This window comes from Bufo bufo, chromosome 7 (genome assembly GCF_905171765.1).
Source record: "Bufo bufo chromosome 7, aBufBuf1.1, whole genome shotgun sequence".
Taxonomy (NCBI): Eukaryota; Metazoa; Chordata; class Amphibia; order Anura; family Bufonidae; genus Bufo; species Bufo bufo.
Genome location: NC_053395.1, coordinates 36,161,495 through 36,180,466, shown reverse-complemented (window position 1 = coordinate 36,180,466; position 18,972 = coordinate 36,161,495).

Below are 18,972 nucleotides of genomic sequence, written 5' to 3'. Positions count from 1 at the left end.
GATGGGTATGTATGCATTGCCGAACCTCCAAGCTTGACATATTATGTTTCCATATCTTACAATAAATTATAGTGGTTCTTGGCCTGTCTATCCCAGTTGCCATGAACATAGGGCAGGCAGAGCCAAGGAGCCATTAAAAATAAATGGACTTCTACGTTAGGTCATTCCATGATGTGGAAATACTGGAATGAGAGGACTAGTAGAGGAAGGAGTCTGGCCATTGACAGAGATTTCAACCTACTCATCCAGCGCATTGATTAAGAAGCTGGATCCACCATTAATACTAGGATTGGTGGGTATATATATACATTACCAAACCTCCAAGCTCTGCATATTATGTATCCATATCCTACAATATGTCATAGAGCTTCTTGTCATGTCTGTCCCAGGTGCCATGAACATAGGGCAGGCAAATCCAAGGAGCCATTTAAATTCACGGACTTCTATGTTGGGTCATTACGGAAATACTGAAATGAGAGGATTAGTAGAACGAAAGAGTCTAGCCATTGACAGAGATTCCAACCTCCTCATCCAGCGCATTGTTTAGGAAGCTGGATCCACCACTAATGCTAGGATTGGTGGGTATGTATGCATTGCTGAACCTCCAAGCTCGACATATTATATCTCAGTATCCTACAATCGATTGTAGCGGTTGTTGGCATGTCTGACATGAACATAGGGCAGGTAGAGCCAAGGAGCCATTGAAATCGATGGACTTCTATGTTAGGTTATTCAATAATATGGCCATTTACAAAGTTTCAACTTTTTCATCCAGGGGATTGATAAGGGTCCATTCACACGTCCGTATGTGTTTTGCGGATCCGCAAAACACGGACACCGGCAATGTGCGTTCTGCATTTTGCGGACCGCACATCGCAAGCACTCTCATAGAAAATAAATGGGTCCGCACCTGTTCTGCAAAATTGCGGAACGGATTCGGACCCATTTTGCGGATGTGTGAATGGACCCTTAGGAAGCTGGATCTATCACTGATGCTAGGACTGGTGGGTATTATGTATGCATTGTCAAAGCTCCATTGAAATTAAAGGATTTAAGTACGTGTCCAACATTTGGAAGCACTCAAGTGGTCGGCCAGATCATCGCTAACAGGTGTTCATAGGAACGCTTGTTAGCGATGATCTGCTTGTGTAAAAGTGGTGCCGATTACCCGATGAATGAGCAAATGCTCATTCATCGGGCATTCGCAGTTTTTAAGGGTACTTTCACACTTGCGTTTTTCTTTTCTGGCATAGAGTTCCGTCCTAGGGGCTTTATACTGGAAAAGAACTGATCAGTTTTATCCCTATGCATTCTGGATGGAGAGCAATCCGTTCAGGATGCATCAGGATGTCTTCAGTTCAGTCTTTTTGACTGATCAGGTGAAAGATAAAACCGCAGGATGCTGAAGACTTGCCTGAATGCCGGCATTTTTTTCCATAGGAATGTATTAGTGCCAGATCCAGCATTCAAAATACTGGAATGCCGGATCCGTCCTTCCGCTCTGCATATGCGCAGACCGAAAAAATAAATAAAATAAATGCTGCATCTGTTTTTCCGGCATTTCAATGCATTTTTCTGACTGATCAGCCATTTTTCAGACTGATCAGGATCCTGATCAGTCTTACAAATGCCATCAGTTGGCATACATGTTGGCATTTCCGGCGACGGAACTGGTTGCCGGATCACTCTGCCGCAAGTGTGAAAGTAGCCTAAGAAGGCTAAAAAAATCATTTGTGCCATCTAATCACAGTCTGCTGCCAGCAAATAAAGATTTTGCATGGGGACAAGCAATGCTATTAGCGTTCGCTCCACCCCATACTGTGGAAGACATTGCTGCATGTAATAGCAGCGGTCTCCTCCACTGATGAACTGACGATTGTCGGGAAGGAATGCTTCCTTCCCGACAATCGTCAGCCTCATCTGCTGGTCTGATACAGCCCTTAGTCAATTGTAAGTTTGCCAAATGCACCACCAAAGCTATCAAATGAATGAAGCTAGGTCTTCATCCAACATTTGTATGACTAATTTCTCAGACCAAAGTCATTGTTAAGGAGACCTCTAGGGCTATAAATAGCAAATTTTGCCATAAACCCCCAAGTTATATATCAGTTCTCTGTCCAATGTGGCAATATTTTAGGTACAATATGTGGCCAATATATATCTCACTGTCACATGTCTACGTTGACTAAGCGGACCTTTGCAAATGGTTTTCTGGCTTGAGCTCTATCTCAGTAAACATCTGAGAAGATGAAAAATATCAGTGCAGAAGTGATTATGTCCTCCAAACAAAATAGCAATGTCTTGAACCAGCAGTCCTTCATAAGGCTGTAGATTGAAAGGGAATGTAGTGGCCATCCCACCACTGCACCAATATAGGAACTGTATCTCAATTATAGGTGTTGCTCTCAGGACATTTGGGTGGCTCATTGTCCAGTGTCCAACAGAAACCTCATAAGCAAATTCAAGAAACCAGGCAACTTACTATGCCCTATCGGCCCATCATAGGAACTAGATTATCCTTAGGTTTACATCAAACCTCCCTTGATCTGTTGATGACAACCTCTCAGCTTCAGTTATCAGTGGGTATTTGAGAGGAGGGCCTTTATTAGCCACCAACAAGGTAAATGGTAATTGGAGAAGTTTTTTCCACATTAGAAGAGTTCTGGAATATCTAGATTGCATTGTTTCCAACCTTGTTATATAATATTTGTGCATTTTTTGCATAGTTTTATGTTTTTTCAATTTCCTCTTTAGTGCTCTCATATTTTTGTAAATATTCTTGGTTGTAACAAGTTGCTATCGTCTTCTTGGTCTTTAACTGCTGACACTTTTTTTTAGGTTATTAAAACTCTGCCAGGAAAGACCGTATGATATGCATTATAGATCAATAGTGTTTATGGATGAAAAACACTGCAAAAGATGGATAATTGATGGTGTATGCCCCCTTTGAGCAGTTAGCTTAGTAGTTTTAGTAGTCATGCACATGATATCAGCTGATGCAGTTTTTCCAACTTGATGTTTAGGAGTTCTCTGGGAATAATTTAAAATGTCCGCCAGCAACCTTTCCTAGAATGTGAGCAGGACTGGTTGCCTCCACTTGCAGAGCTGCCTAGGAGGGTGACGGGATGGGGCCTCAATTCACACTAGGCTTCAGCACTTGCATATACTATGCATTAGTGAGCTCTCCTGTCAGGCTGCTCAGCCATGATGGCCTATCATAGGTAGCATCACATCATTACCATCTATTCTAGAGAACTGTAGTGTGTAGTGAGGCCCCACCACCTTATCACCTTGGGCAGCTCTGCAAGTGGAGGCAAACCAGTCCTGCTCACATTCCAGGACAGGTTGCTGGTGGCCATTTTAAATAATTTCTGGAGAACCAGTTTAAGGTGATAATGCACATTAGAGTAATGTTGGCTGAACCAAACGATTTTGTCATGACCATCTAATGTGTATGGGGCCTCCCAACTATACTCTGACCCAAACCACCTGACAGTATTGGGACGAGAGATGGCATAGCAATCGCTACTCCCCATGCTGTGGAGGAAATCGCTGCATGTAATAGCAGTGCTGCCCTCCGCTAGCTAGGAAGCGATTGCCTGGAGGGAAAGCTTACCTCCCGACAATCGCTTACTGATCTGTCTGTCTAATACAGGCTTTACTCCCCTCTCTCCACAAAGAACGCATGCGCATTTGGTTGAGCAAAGCTTGGATGTTAAGGGGGGGGAATCGGGATGAATAGCTGTCCGCCAAATGACCATCAGGTATCTAAAATGAATGGACAGCTTTAGTGACTTTTAAGTGTTTTGAACAGCTATCCAAAATGTAGGGATAGCTTTAGTGTTATGGACACTTTGCTGTCAGACTTACTGATTTTTAGCATTTGGCTTGAGGTCGACCACCCATTTACGAACCTTGAAGGCTTCTTTACCATGACTCCTCAGTTCATGTGCTTGATGGTCTTACTCATGCCAACCTTAGTAAGCAGAGCTACCTAAGCCGAGTCCAAAAACAAATTGATCAAACTCAACTATGTGCTTGGGTAACCCTTACTGTAGAAGTTGGTGCCAGTGGGCTACTGACATGGACCACTGGCTTATTGGTGTGGAATAACCTACACACAATGAAGCCTCTTAACATATAAGTGGTTCTCCGAGAACTTGCACTCTTATTTTCATTGCAGTCCCCAAGCAGGAATCTCATGGCCCATGCTGTATTCATGTGTGTATGTGCATTGTTTACACACTCTTGTCCATAGGGTCCCTTGACTTGCAGTATATATATATGGAAACAATAGCACATCGCACACTGTAGTTCCTGAGATCATGGCTTGGGGACTATACTGAAGCAGAGAGGGCATCAGAGAGCTGTAGCGCTTTCACTGTTGAAACAAATACAAGCAAAAAGCAAATCCTGGAGATAGCCTTTAACGAGGTAGTCAAGGATTAGGAAAACATGGCTGCATCCTAGCAGAAACTTCTCCACACATGTCCACAGGCTGTATCTGGTCTTGCAGCTTGCGTACACAACCTATGGGCAGATGTGATGCTGTTTTCAGAAGAGAGCAGCCATGTTTTCCTAACTCTTAATAACCTCTTTCGGATAAAATCCCAAATCATACTGTGAGATTATTGGCTTTACGTAGATTTGGTCCATTAATTTAATTTTTGAAAGAAAAAGTGTGTTACATGTGTGTTACATGTTCTGTCCATGCAGCGAGCCCCAGAGAAGTCACTGCAGAGGATGGGAGTGGTAGTGGCCCTGATGAGGTGTTGTGTCATGGTGTACTCCCTCAAGCCATTGCTCCCTGGGGATTGGAGAAGTGGAAAGGTAGTTTGAAGAATCAGGCCAGAAGTAAAAGTATAAAGGTCTCCCTTTATTTACTGCAAAATATAACTTGTGGTTCATCCAGCAGTGTGAAGTAAAATGTGCATTTCCTGCACCAGATGATGAGGTATGGTGGCTGGTTAGATGGCACTTGCAGGCACTAGTGGATATAGATGTCAACTGTGTGATAAAGGCATACATTTAGTATGGCCTTGTGGTTATTCTAGGTGATGGATGTTAGACCTGTTTTCCCTCACCAGCAGCAGGGTCTGTAAAACTGTATCTTGCTGGTCACTCTGTTGGCTTTATCCATTGTAACTTTTGGGAAAGCTGTATATTGACTTTGGCAATCTTCCTGGAGTAAGGGTCTCATAGTAGAGCTGGATATGTTCCTTTAGCATAGAAACTCTAGCACATGCTTCCTTCTCCACTCTATCTGATCTTAAACTCCCCCTCCTGGTATGAGGCGGGACCAGCCCTCTCCTACCAAGTGGGGAGGAACAGGGCGGTTAGCCCTGTTCCTGTCAACCATTCCCAATAATACCTCTTCTGCTGGAATGAATGGCATAAACATAATATACAATACATAATAAAACATTACAAAACATTTGCAGATAGTCCCAGGTCTGGGGTACTGCATCTAGACAAATAATGATGCAAAAGATCAGCTATCCTTGGTTTTATGAAGGGTCAGTTGGAGTTCCTAGTGGTATTTGCATCTGGGTCTTCACCGTCTGGTGGCCTCCACCGTCTAGCCTGGCAAAAAAGGCCCCATGTTGGCCCCCTGGAAAGTAAGGACACTCTATGCTACTGTAAGGGCACTGTAATGTATGATAGAATTATTTAGGAGTTCTATAGTAATGTGGGCACTATATGGCAGGATTACGTAGGCGTTATATTGCTGTAGTTTATTTGTGTCTTGTCTGACAGCCTTATTTTTAGCTATTATATGACAGTAATATTTGGACTTGCATGACAGTATTATTTAGCATCTATTGTATGGCAGTAATATTTGATCCTTGTATGGCAGTGTTATTTAGCAGCTATTATATGGTAGCATTAATTGGGCCCTGTTTTGTAGTAGTATTTAGCAGCTATTATATTACAGTATTAGTTCAGATTTGTATAGCAGTATTATTTAGCAGCTATTATATGGCAGTAATATTTGGGCTTGCATGGCAGTATTATTTAGCAGCTATTATGTGACAGTATTATTTAGGCCTTGTATAGCAGTACTATTTATCAGCTATTATATGATAGTATTATTTGAGCCTTGTATGTATTGGCAGTATTATTTTTAGCTATTATATGGCAGTAATATTTGGGCTTGCATGGCAGTATTATTTAGCAGCTATTATGTGACAGTATTATTTAGGCCTTGTATAGCAGTACTATTTATCAGCTATTATATAATAGTATTATTTGAGCCTTGTATGTATTGGCAGTATTATTTTTAGCTATTATATGGCAGTAATATTTGGCCATGCATGGCAGTATTTTCTAGCAGCTATTATAAGACTATTATTTGGGTCTTGTATGGCAGTATTATTTTGTAGCTATTATATGGCAGCAATAGTTGAGCCTTGTATGGCAGTATTATTTAGCAACTTTCATATCACAGAATTATTTTGGCCTTGTATAGTGGTATTATTTAACAGCTACTACTGTATATGGCAGCACCCTGTAACTGAAGGTCCCATTAGCTGAATAGTGTTGTCATTTGGACACCTCATGGAAGGTAAGAATAGGTCCTCTACAACAAACAAACTAATTGAGCCCCCCTCAGACCCGGCTGCACCAATGTCAATAGCCATTCAATGTAATTTTACCAAAAAGTTGGCTCTAAAATATTGAAATGTTCCAGAAGCGATCTCACTTTAAAAAAAACGGCTCGAGTTCAGGGATGGACCCCACAAAAAACATCATTATTTTCGTCCATTTGCGCGGATGCCATTTGGACCGAGCACATAAGAAAGTAATGATCTCGCACGAGCTTCCCTCCTCGATTTAGTGTTAAGTGGCGCGGCCATAAATATTTATTGCATGAAACAAGACAATTGCTGCCCTTAAGAGCTTGCAATTTACAAAGCGCATTAAAAGCTCCGTCGGTTGATTGGAAAAAAACAGTTGCACATCGGAAGCAAGCTGTCCAGCACAGTATGGGGGAAATGTACACGATAAAGCCCAGTTTTATTAGCAACCCACTATTACGGAGCCCTTTTTTTTTTTTTTACGCCGTCATCCTTTTGGTCTGACGCCCTCCACGGTGCAACAGTATGCTCTGTGCCAAGGGGTCCCAGGTGCATCGCGCGGCGCAGCCCTAAGCCTTCTCCTACCATTTGGGACTTAAGTAAATCCAAGCGTTTTTTTTTTTTCTGCATGCCCGCCTGCTCCCTGTTTCCCGGAGACTGCTGGGTAACTGCCTATTATCCCATGGTTCCACTCCACTGCCCTCCCCAATAAAACTTTTCATATCCTTATAAACGAACTAGATTGCCGTGTTATAAACATTTACACTGTGCTAACAGATCATCTCCGCACATCAGAATTGGCTAAATTCCCTTTTCCAGATGAATATATTGAAGGAGATTAGAGATATGATAGCTTTTCAGATTGCTGAACCCAGAGAAATTAGTTTAGTGAGCATTTACAGAGGCTAAATTGGAACCATTAAATAGTGGATTAAATTGATGGTACTTTCATTGTCTGTCCTTCGGTGCCGCTGTAAAATCAATTAGCCGTCACCATTCCGCTCTCCATATAGTGAGATTGTAAGGCAGCTCTGGAGCTGCAGAACCTCACAGCGGCGGCGAGCACTGTGAAAGTACACCTATTAGATGATGTGCCATGAAATAGCATCACAGGGCGCAATGTCTCCGTTCAAATCAGCCCCGGCTAGAACGCCGTGTTATCCTTCTTCTTTTTTTTTTTCTCCCCAAACGTGGACCTGGCACCAGTGGGTGCTAACGATCGGCGCAGAATAGCTGTAGGAATCTGTAATACAGAGAAGCAAATTGTATTTACATAGGGATTGAGGATTGCAGCAAGTGTTAGGCTGCGTTCACACGGGCGAGATTTCCGCGCGGGTGCAATGCGGTAGGTGAACGCATTGCACCCGCACAGAATCTGGACCCATTCATTTCTATGGGGCTGTTCAGATGAGCGGTGATTTTCACGCATCACTTGTGCGTTGCGCGAAAATCGCAGCATGCTCTATATTCTGCGTTTTTCACGGAACGCAGGCCCAATAGAAGTGAATGGGGTTGCGTGAAAATCGCAAGCATCCGCAAGCAAGTGCGGATGTGGTGCGATTTTCACGCATGGTTGCTAGGTGACAGTCTATTCACTGTATTATTTTCCCTTATAACATGGTTATAAGGGAAAATAATAGCATTCTGAATACAGAATGCTTAGTAAAATAGCGCTGGAGGGGTTAAAAAAATAAAATAAAATTAACTCACCTTCTCCTCTTGATCGCGTAGTTCCCGGTTTCTTCTGATGAGCTGTCGGCTAAAGGACCTTTGGTGACGTCAGATAACATGCTCCAATCACATGGTCCATCACCGTGGTGATGGACCATGTGATTGGAGCATGTGATCTGACGTCACCACAGGTCCTAGCCGGTAGTTCATCATTAAAGAAGTAAAGAAGAGACCGGGAACTACGCGAACAAGAGGAGAAGGTGAGTTTATTTTTTTATTTTTTTTTAACCCCTCCAGCCCTATTGTACTATGCATTCTGTATTCAGAATGCTATTATTTTCCCTTATAACCATGTTATAAGGGAAAATAATACAATCTACAGAACACCTAACCCAAACCCAAACTTCTGTGAAGAAGTTCGGGTCTGGGTACCACAGTCGGTTTTTTATCACGCGCGTGCAAAACACATTGCACCCGCGCGATAAAAACTGTACATCGGAACGCAATCGCAGTCAAAACTGACTGCAATTGCGTACCTACTCGCGCGGGTTTGCCCGCAATACACCGGGACGCATCCGGACCTAATCCGGACACGCCCGTGTGAACCCAGCCTTAGTCAAGAGGTTCCTGATGGTCTATATGGGATCAGGTCCCCTCTACTGTAAATGATAAGAAGATTAGAAGTCAGGGACCACCTGTACATAAAGGGGCAGGATAATGGCGCTTGTACAGGGCCCGAAGGATGACTCCTAACCATCTTACGTTTTATTGTGGGGAGGTTCATTATTTTTTTTTTACAATACACGTCGGTCGTACAGAACCTCTTTCTAGAGAGTAAGGCTACACGCACACGAACGTTGATTTTTTCCGTGTCCGTTCCGTTTTTTTGGCGGATAGGATGTGGACCCATTCATTTCAGGTATCAGTATGACAGTTCCGTAGCCCCGCAAAAAAAAAATAGAACATATCCTATACTTGTCAGTTTGTAACAATGGATCCGCAAAAAAAAATGATGGCATACGGATGTCATCTGTTGTTTTTTTTTTGCGGACCACAAAACACATATGGTCGTGTGCATGTAGCCTAATAGGGAAATTCCTATCCACCGATGACTCACTGATTGAAGCGTTCTAAGCCTTTTCATCAAAATTTTTTTGCAACAGCAGAGGTGTGTATTATGAGGTTCTGCAGCAGCTGAGGTGTGTATTATGAGGTTCTGCAGCAGCTGAGGTGTGTATCATGACGTTCTGCAGCAGCTGAGGTGTGTATCATGACGTTCTGCAGCAGCTGAGGTGTGTATTATGAGGTTCTGCAGCAGCTGAGGTGTGTATTATGAGGTTCTGCAGCAGCTGAGGTGTATATTATGATGTTCTGCAGCAGCTGAGTGTGTATTATGATGTTCTGCAGCAGCCGAGGTGTATATTATGATGTTCTGCAGCCGCCGAGGTGTGTATTATGAGGTTCTACAGCAGCTGAGTTGTGTATTATGATGTTCTGCAGCAGCCGAAGTGTATATTATAATATTCTGCAGCAGCTGAGTTGTGTATATTATGATGTTCTGCAGCAGCTGAGGTGTATATTATGATGTTCTGCAGCAGCTGAGGTGTGTATTATGATGTTCTGCAGCAGCCGAGGTGTATATTATGATGTTCTGCAGCAGCTGAGGTGTGTATTATGATGTTCTGCAGCAGCTGAAGTGTATATTATGAGGTTCTGCAGCAGCTGAGGTGTGTATTATGATGTTCTGCAGCAGCTGAGGTGTGTATTATGATGTTCTGCAGCAGCTGAAGTGTGTATTATGATGTTCTGCAGCAGCTGAGGTGTGTATTATGAGGTTTTGCAGCAGCTGAGGTGTGTATTATGAGGTTCTGCAGCAGCTGAGGTGTGTATCATGACGTTCTGCAGCAGCTGAGGTGTGTATTATGAGGTTCTACAGCAGCTGAGTTGTGTATTATGATGTTCTGCAGCAGCCGAAGTGTATATTATGATATTCTGCAGCAGCTGAGTTGTGTATATTATGATGTTCTGCAGCAGCTGAGGTGTATATTATGATGTTCTGCAGCAGCTGAGGTGTGTATTATGATGTTCTGCAGCAGCCGAGGTGTATATTATGATGTTCTGCAGCAGCTGAGGTGTGTATTATGATGTTCTGCAGCAGCTGAAGTGTATATTATGAGGTTCTGCAGCAGCTGAGGTGTGTATTATGATGTTCTGCAGCAGCTGAGGTGTGTATTATGATGTTCTGCAGCAGCTGAGGTGTGTATTATGAGGTTTTGCAGCAGCTGTGGTGTGTATTATGAGGTTCTGCAGCAGCTGAGGTGTGTATCATGACGTTCTGCAGCAGCTGAGGTGTGTATTATGAGGTTCTGCAGCAGCTGAGGTGTGTATTATGAGGTTCTGCAGCAGCTGAGGTGTGTATTATGAGGTTCTGCAGCAGCTGAGGTGTGTATTATGAGGTTCTGCAGCAGCTGAGGTGTATATTATGATGTTCTGCAGCAGCTGTGTGTGTATTATGAGGTTCTACAGCAGCTGAGTTGTGTATTATGATGTTCTGCAGCAGCTGAGGTGTGTATTATGATGTTCTGCAGCAGCTAAGGTGTGTATTATGATGTTCTGCAGCAGCTGAGGTGTGTATTATGAGGTTCTGCAGCAGCTGAGGTGTGTATTATGATGTTCTGCAGCAGCTGAGGTGTGTATTAGGAGGTTCTGCAGCCGTTGAGGTGTGTATTATGATGTTCTGCAGCAGCTGAGGTGTGTACTATGATGTTCTGCAGCCGTTGAGGTGTACATCTATCTATCTATCTGAAGTAAATTGTATGAATGGGAAATTTCCACTTTTGTCACATTTTTGCTGCCTGCGCGCTGTCTGAATGGTGCCATGTGGAGTCCCTACATTTCCCTTTGCATTTCTTCTCTAGAAACTCCCATTTGGAGTCACTTTATGTTATTAGGGAGTTGCAGTTTAAGCAATTTCCTAATTGAATGCAGTCTGACTGTGGTGTCTCCCCATGATCCTGCCCTGCACCCCATGCAGCATCGCCCGGCTTTGCGCTCTGGTATCTAATATGCGCCCATTCTACTTCATATCTTGTAAACTTGCTTTTCCCCCCACTTGACTGACATATCTGTGCGACCTAAAGACCGAACGCGGCGACTAATAAAATGCAAGGAACTAATCTACCAAATAAGACATAACCTACAGGCAAATAAATAAAGAGACGGATGCGCCAAATTGAACATCTAGCATCCATGTCACCACGGATCAAAGATTCTGCAGGGCAAATCTGGTATAAAAAGGGAAGCTATGTGTAATACTTTCATATCATACAGAAATAGGGCAGGCGGCTTATTGATTCAAATGTGAAGAAAATCATGGCCATTTCTATCAAGAGATAAGCACCCGTCCTTTATTTCTTGCGCAAACTGAGATCGGCGCATTTTTCATTGACAGGATAAACGGGGGTGTCGAAGACTAGAAAAAAGGAATGTTTTTTTTTTTTCTTCCAGAAACAGCGCCACTTCTCTCCAAAGGCTAAGTCAGGTATTGCAGCTCAGTCCCATTCTCTTGAATTAGTTCCTGCTACCACACCTGTCCGATCACAGGACAAGGGAATCTGTTGCCTGCTTGCCCCTTTTCTAACCATTCTACTGTATATCCCCATGTGTATGCTCAGGTTGGCTGAGCATGCATGTGTTTTGTGGCTTACTGTATATCTTTGAGAACAAAGGGATAGGGCATGCTGACATCTCTACCGACATCTCCCAGATCCAGAGACTCCCATACACTTTGATGGAGGGCTGATTCCACCATAGTACATTGAATATGTGCGGCCAGCTTTATACATAGAGGACGGGGGAGGGGAAACCATAGTAAAGGTAAGGTAGTTTAGGTAGACCCAAGTCAGTTGCTTGACACCTCCACAATTCTAACCATGCTGTTTTCATGACTGATGTCCATTGGGCCACCTGTGGAGCTCACATTCCTGAGCACCTTAATATGGAGATAAGACCAGGAAGGGACCCTCTATCTCAACAGCTTCATGGACCATCTCTGTGGTGTTTTTGGAGAGTGGGACCCTTCCCTAGACAAGCAAGTGAGGTTCGTGTTTGCCCTTTTCCCATTGCTTTTGGGAAAAAAAGGTCATGTCTGCTGCCATCTCAACAATTTGCTAATGTTCCTAAGGTTGTAGACAGTAGGAGATCTAGACCGGCCCAGAAGAGAAGGGAATGAGGTCAACATGACCTTGGGCCCCTCTTTTCATGGACCCAACATCAATCATAGAAACTGTCTTCCCTACAAAGTTGCCCCTATATAGCACTCACCCTTAGGCCTCCTGCGCACGAACGTGTGCGCCCCGTGGCCTTACTGCGAACCGCAATGCACGAACACCGACCGTGGGGCAGCCGCAGCGGATCACGGACCCATTCACTTTAATGAGTCCGTGATCCGCCCGTTCCGCAAAAAGATAGGACATGTTCTATCTTTTTGCGGAACGGAAGTACGAAACGAAACCCCACGGAAGCACTCCGTAGTGCTTCCGTGGGTTTCTGTTCCGCACCATTCCGCATCTGAAGTGAATGGGTCCGCATCCGTGATGCGGAATGCCCACGGAACGGCGCCCGCGTACTGCGGATCCGCAAAGGCAGTCTGCAATACGGTCACGGGGCGCACATGTTCGTGTGCAGGAGGCCTTAGGCTAGTTTCACACTAGTGCTTACATCATCTGGCAGGCTGTTCCGGCCCAGCCAGATACTACCTATGCCTGACGGAACCTATTGATTATAATGGGACCCGGACGAATCTCAGCATTAATGCCAGAAACAGGCCTTGTCCCATTATAGTCAATGGGGCCTGGTGGTATTCAGGCAGTTTTCGGCTCCTCTGCCGGACGATGTAAGCGCTAGTGTGAAACTAACCTTAGGCTATGTTCATATCTGCGTCGGAGGCTCAGTCCGAAGGCTTTGCCTCAGATATCTAATGGGGAGAACGGAATACAGTGACATTTTTCCTGCCTACAAGACAGACACATTAGACGGAGCCATGATAGACTCAGGTCTAAGCCTAAGATAGGCTGCAAACAATTGTCCCAATGCTCCAATTGTCCAAACCCTTCCATGCAAATCAGTACATTTTTTGAAATAGGCTGCAATACTATCCTCTTTTAAGGGGTTGTCCAAGATTAAAAAAAGGCTGGTTATTTCTCCAGAACCATTGTTGTCCATAGGTGGTGTCTGGTATTGCAGGCATCTTCATTTCAGTCCATGGGGCTGGGCGGCAATGCTAGACAACAGTGGCACTGGTTTTTTTTTTGGGGGGGGGGGGGAACGCAAACCCTTCTTGGTGATCCTGGACAACTCCTTCCATCTCACAAAGGATTTGATGAGGAAGCTTATCGACCAAACTGTTGATATTCACAGCTGTTAGAAGTCAAAAAACAAAGTCACGAAGTCGAATATTTTTTTATTTTTTATTTTTTTTAACAATCATTCAGTCGTTTCTGAAAACTCCTAGTCCCCTGGTTGCCATGGAAATGGAGTAAGTTAGGCATTTAGACCCATGTGTGAAAAGCTCTAAAACCGCCAAGATAATTTGTAGGGAGAATAAAAAATAGCAGATTCACTTTTTAATACGGTAAGTGCTTTTAATCCTGCAGTCATTCCAAACAAGTCATTAGGCAGGACTGACGCCTTAAAGAACTGACGACTGCTGACAATGCCGCTCCCTCCCCGATCCAGCATCAAATTACATTGATTGCCTCTATATTAAAGCACTTAATGAAAACACAGGTCTTAATATACTGTCAAACACTGATATTTGGAAAAGGTCTGCAAAAATCAAATGCCCAGTTTTGCATCTTCATTCTGATGGACATCCCATCTGATAAATTCTGCTCTGTTTAGCTCCTCGCATTGATAGGCTTTGGATGAGATTAGAAAGACGAAGGCAAGCTTCTTTTTTTTTTCCAGAAACAACACTACTCCTGTCCATGTGCTGTTGTGGCCGTCTCTAGACAGAAAGGGGATCAGAAGACTGCAACTGGTTTGGTGGAGCTAGATTGGGGTGTGGAGTGTAAAAGATTCCCTACTTTTTAACCCTAGCAATAGAGTCAGGTGTAGGATGATCTCTAGGTTGCATTTGAGAGACAGAACCAGATCAAAACCCAGAGATCAGGACTTGAACGTGGCCAGATGGATCCAGATGAGAACCAGAGGAACGCAACAGAGCTGGATCAGAATTAGGAGGACACAGTTGGAGCATTTTCAGACAGAGCCGGACCTAAATCTGGAGGAAAAGAATGGTGCATGGTCAGATTGAGCTAGATCTGAACAAGGACCTTAGTGAGTAATCAGAATCTAGTCAGTGATATGGAAACAGTGTCCAGGACCAGGCCAAATTGGAACCAGGAAAAAGACAAGGTGCAAGAGTCCAGGAAGAAGCCAGGAACATCAACCTGGAGCAAGGCCAAGAAGAGTCCATAAGACAAGGAACCACAAACCAGGTGGCTAGAGGTAGACATTACAGGACAGAGGCCAGATGGGACCAAAACACTGTGAGATGACGCTTAGGAAAAGGGTCTGAAAGCCATTGCCTGCTCAAATACTCCAGTGGGACTCAATGGCATCGGCACGATGGCTCAGTCGTTAGCACTAGTTTCTTGCAGTGCTTGAGTCCTAGGTTCAAATCTGACCAAGGACAACATCTATGTGGAGTTTGTATATTCTCCCTGTGCTTGCATGGGTTTCCTGTATCTGTTATTGCAGATCAGGTTCCAAATGGAGATGATGTATTAAAGATAGACTGTAGGCAAAGGTGACAGAGTTTCTTGGAAAAAGCAGACTATTTTTTCCACTCTTATAAACTCCTTCATGGTCATGTTGATGAAGAGAAGGTCAATAGTGGGCAGCATGGTGTTCAGTAGTTAGCATGTTGCCTTGCAACTCTGGGTTTATGGATTTGAATCTGATCAAGGGCAGTTTGTATGTTCTCTGTTTTATTTAGTTTCTTCTCTCTCCAGTTTATTAATGTTTTGCTGACTGTAGGGAAAATCATATGCTGTGTTCAAATTAAGGGGTTCCTTGACCTGACCTGGTCAGGTCCATCACTATGTGGTGAACCTTTGCCAATGAAATCTCAACACAGAGGTGCAATGTTATGGAATATTTCCCTGCTTCCTTGTTCTGGGATCACAACACAATGTACTGTGCTCCTATAATAAGTATTGGACTGGGGTGCCTAGGGCCCACCAGTATACTTCTTTCTGGGCGCTATATGCAAATAATACCTGCTCACATAGCGGCAGGCAGCAGTAACATGCTCAGGATGATTGATTATGACGGCCCATGCAACAACTTCAAGAAGGCAGGTTCCTGGGGAGAGGATACGTGTTGGCCTGACTGTATCTAGAAGTCGTCTCAGCCACCTGATGCATCTATAATAATAAACTGGGTAGTTTTTAATTAATCTATTCAGTTTTTACATGGATATAGGCTGGTTATGATCCTTTGCTGGGGGACTGGGGGCCCAACTTTGACAGGGACCTATTCCCCTGTGGGCCCGTCCGAGCCTACCTTATAATGCAAAGCAGGCTCGGACTGGCCCACAGGGGTACAGGTGAATCCTCCGGTGGGCCCCTAAACAAGGTGGGCCCCTAGTCTTCCACCCCCTGCACAAGTGGCACATAACACAGTAGACTTACTGCACTACATATAAATATTCAATGTACAGCACCTCACCCAGCCTATGTTCATATAAAAAACTTGATAGATTATTAAAGAAACCCCCAAATTATTATTATAGACACGATCAGAGCTGAGATGACTTCTAGGTATAGAGGAAAGCTAGCCAGTATCCTCTTCTCCCCAGGACCTACCTTCTCAAAGTTGATGCAGGGACCCCATATTCAGTCATCTGGTAGCATCTTGCTGCTGTCTGAGCAGGTAATATTTGAATGTATCCGTATGGTGGGCCTCCAAAATTTATTTTACCGGTAGGCCCTAGGCACCCCAGTCCGACAATGATGCAAAGAAGAAGAAAGTACCTTGTGAACAAGAGGATAGGACATGTTGAAATTCAACATTCCTCGACACATACCAAATGAATGTTGGCTGGAAATTTTAAAGATGGTTGACCAGTCCTGATGAAATTGGCAGGTTCGTCTAATGTGTATGGTCACCTTTAATCTGGCTGCCTTTACAATGCTCTTGGCGGTAATCTCCATGGAAAAATCCAGAGAATTTGTAACTGTAGAGCCACAGGTTGAAGATTATTTTGTCTCAGTTTTTATCTCTACTCCACCTTCCAGAAGATTCCAAATCTATTCAATTCTTCTGTTTCCAAAACAAAGAGGTCTTACATCTTGCATCATATATTATGAACATTCTTATCTTTCCTTTACGTAAGAATCTAACATCCCCACCCCACCCCCAACTTACACTTCTGGGGTTTACATGGGCACAGTCTTCTTTCAACCTTAGCTTTCATCTAAAATTTACATGACAAAGGCTTCTTACAGCCCGGTTTCCTGTATGTGAACATATCGTCTTCTGACAATGCCACATAATCCAAGTAAGTTCACTGTTTCCGCAGATATGAAACTCCTAGCTGTAAATGAGGACAATTGCACAAAGGCAGGCGTCCTACGTCTAGAACTACCCAAGAGTGATAATCTACCATCACACAAAGAACAAAATCCAGGTCAAAGACTGTGTATAATTCAACACCATATTTAAAAAGGACTTTTGTTCTGCTTATCCCCTCACGGTCGGTTTCTATGGAGGTGGTCCTGACTTGGCCTTTCCTTCGTTCTATACTATATTGGCAATAATATGTTTTTGCTAAGGTCCTAAATGCTGTTTAGACCTACCTGTGATCTTTGAAAATTGTTACATTACCCAACCAAGAATAAGGTCAAATCGATATACAGCATCTCTAATAGAGGGAAAAACATTGAGACAGACAGGTTATGTGTTCAATGATCTAGGTCATTTTGATGACCCGCCCATAATCCTTCAATTTTTTTTATCATTTACTGTAAAAATTGGTGCTTTGATGGACTCGGTGGTAAAATCTATAGACTTGTTTAAGAGTGATAAAGGTGTTGTTTTTGGAAATGGCTTTCAAGTAATATTTTTTTTAAAGCTATCAACATTGAAAACGAGAAATCTAGGTTCCTGTTTCTCAAAAACTGAAAATTTATAAAATTTAGGGGTCATGTATGATGGATGAGCAAAGGTCAAGAAGATACATTTCAGATAGCTGTCAGCCAAACTGCAGACTTGCCAACCTGTTTTTTTTCTGGACGATCTACAAAATATACACAGATAATATTTTTTACAGCTACACAGAAAATCATAATGAATGGTAAGATTATCAGTGATATACGTCTATAGCTCAGAATAGTGATATACAGTAAAGACATCAGTGGCAATAATAGTAACATAGTAACATAGTATATAAGGCCGAAAAAAGACATTTGTCCATCCAGTTCGCCCTGTTATCCTGCAAGTTGATCCAGAGGAAAGCAAAAAACCCTGTGAGGTAGAAGTCAATTTTCCTCACTTTAGGGGAAAAAAATTCCTTCCCGACTCCAATCATGCACTCAGAATAACTCCCTGGATCAACGACCCCTCTCTAGTAGCTATAGCCTGTAATATTATTACTCTCCAGTAATACATCCAGGCCCCTCTTGAATTCCTTTATTGTACTCACCATCACCACCTCCTCAGGCAGAGACCTCCATAGTCTCACTGCTCTTACCGTAAGGAATCCTCTTCTATGTTTGTGTACAAACCTTCTTTCCTCCAGACGCAGAGGATGTCCCCTCGTCACAGTCACAGTCCTGGGGATAAATAGATGATGGGAGTGATCTCTGTACTGACCCCTGATATATTTATACATAGTAATTAGATCTCCCCTCAGTCGTCTTTTTTCTAAAGTGAATAACCCTAATGTTGATAATCTTTCAGGGTACTGTGGTTTCCCCATTCCAGTTATTACTTTAGTTGCCCTCCTCTGAACCCTCTCCAGCTCTGCTTTGTCTGCCTTGTTCACAGGAGCCCAGAACTGTACACAGTCCTCCATGTGTGGTCTGACTAATGATTTGTGAAGTGGTAGGACTATGTTCTCATCACGGGCATCTATGCCCCTTCTGATGCAACCCATTATCTTATTGGCCTTGGCAGCAGCTGCCTGACACTGGTTTTTGCAGCTTAGTTTGCTGTTTATTAAAATTCCTAGGTCCTTTTCCATGTCAGTGTTACCGAGTGTTTTACCATTTAGTATGTACTGGTGACTTGCATTATTCCTTCCCATGTGCATAACCTTACATTTGTCAGTGTTAAACCTCATCTGCCACTTATCTGCTCAAGCCTCTAATCTATCCAGATCCCTCTGTAGCAGTATACTGTCCTGTGTAGTATATATACACAGTATACTGTCCTCTTCCATGTCAACTACTTTACACAGTTTAGTGTCATCTGCAAAAATTGATATTTTACTGTGCAAGCCTTCTACATCACTAACTCATCAAATTTTTTAATGACACGGAAAAAGCATTCAGAAGACAGCTTTTCCTACCGCTCCTCCCACACATAAACATGCACTCTCAGTTCGGCCAAGCTTGCATGTTTTTTCAGTGGGGAAAGGGAAACAAGCTTCTTCCAGACACTGAAAAGTCTTCCTTTATTTGATCCATGGAAAAAAACAAGGTTAAAAATCATCAAA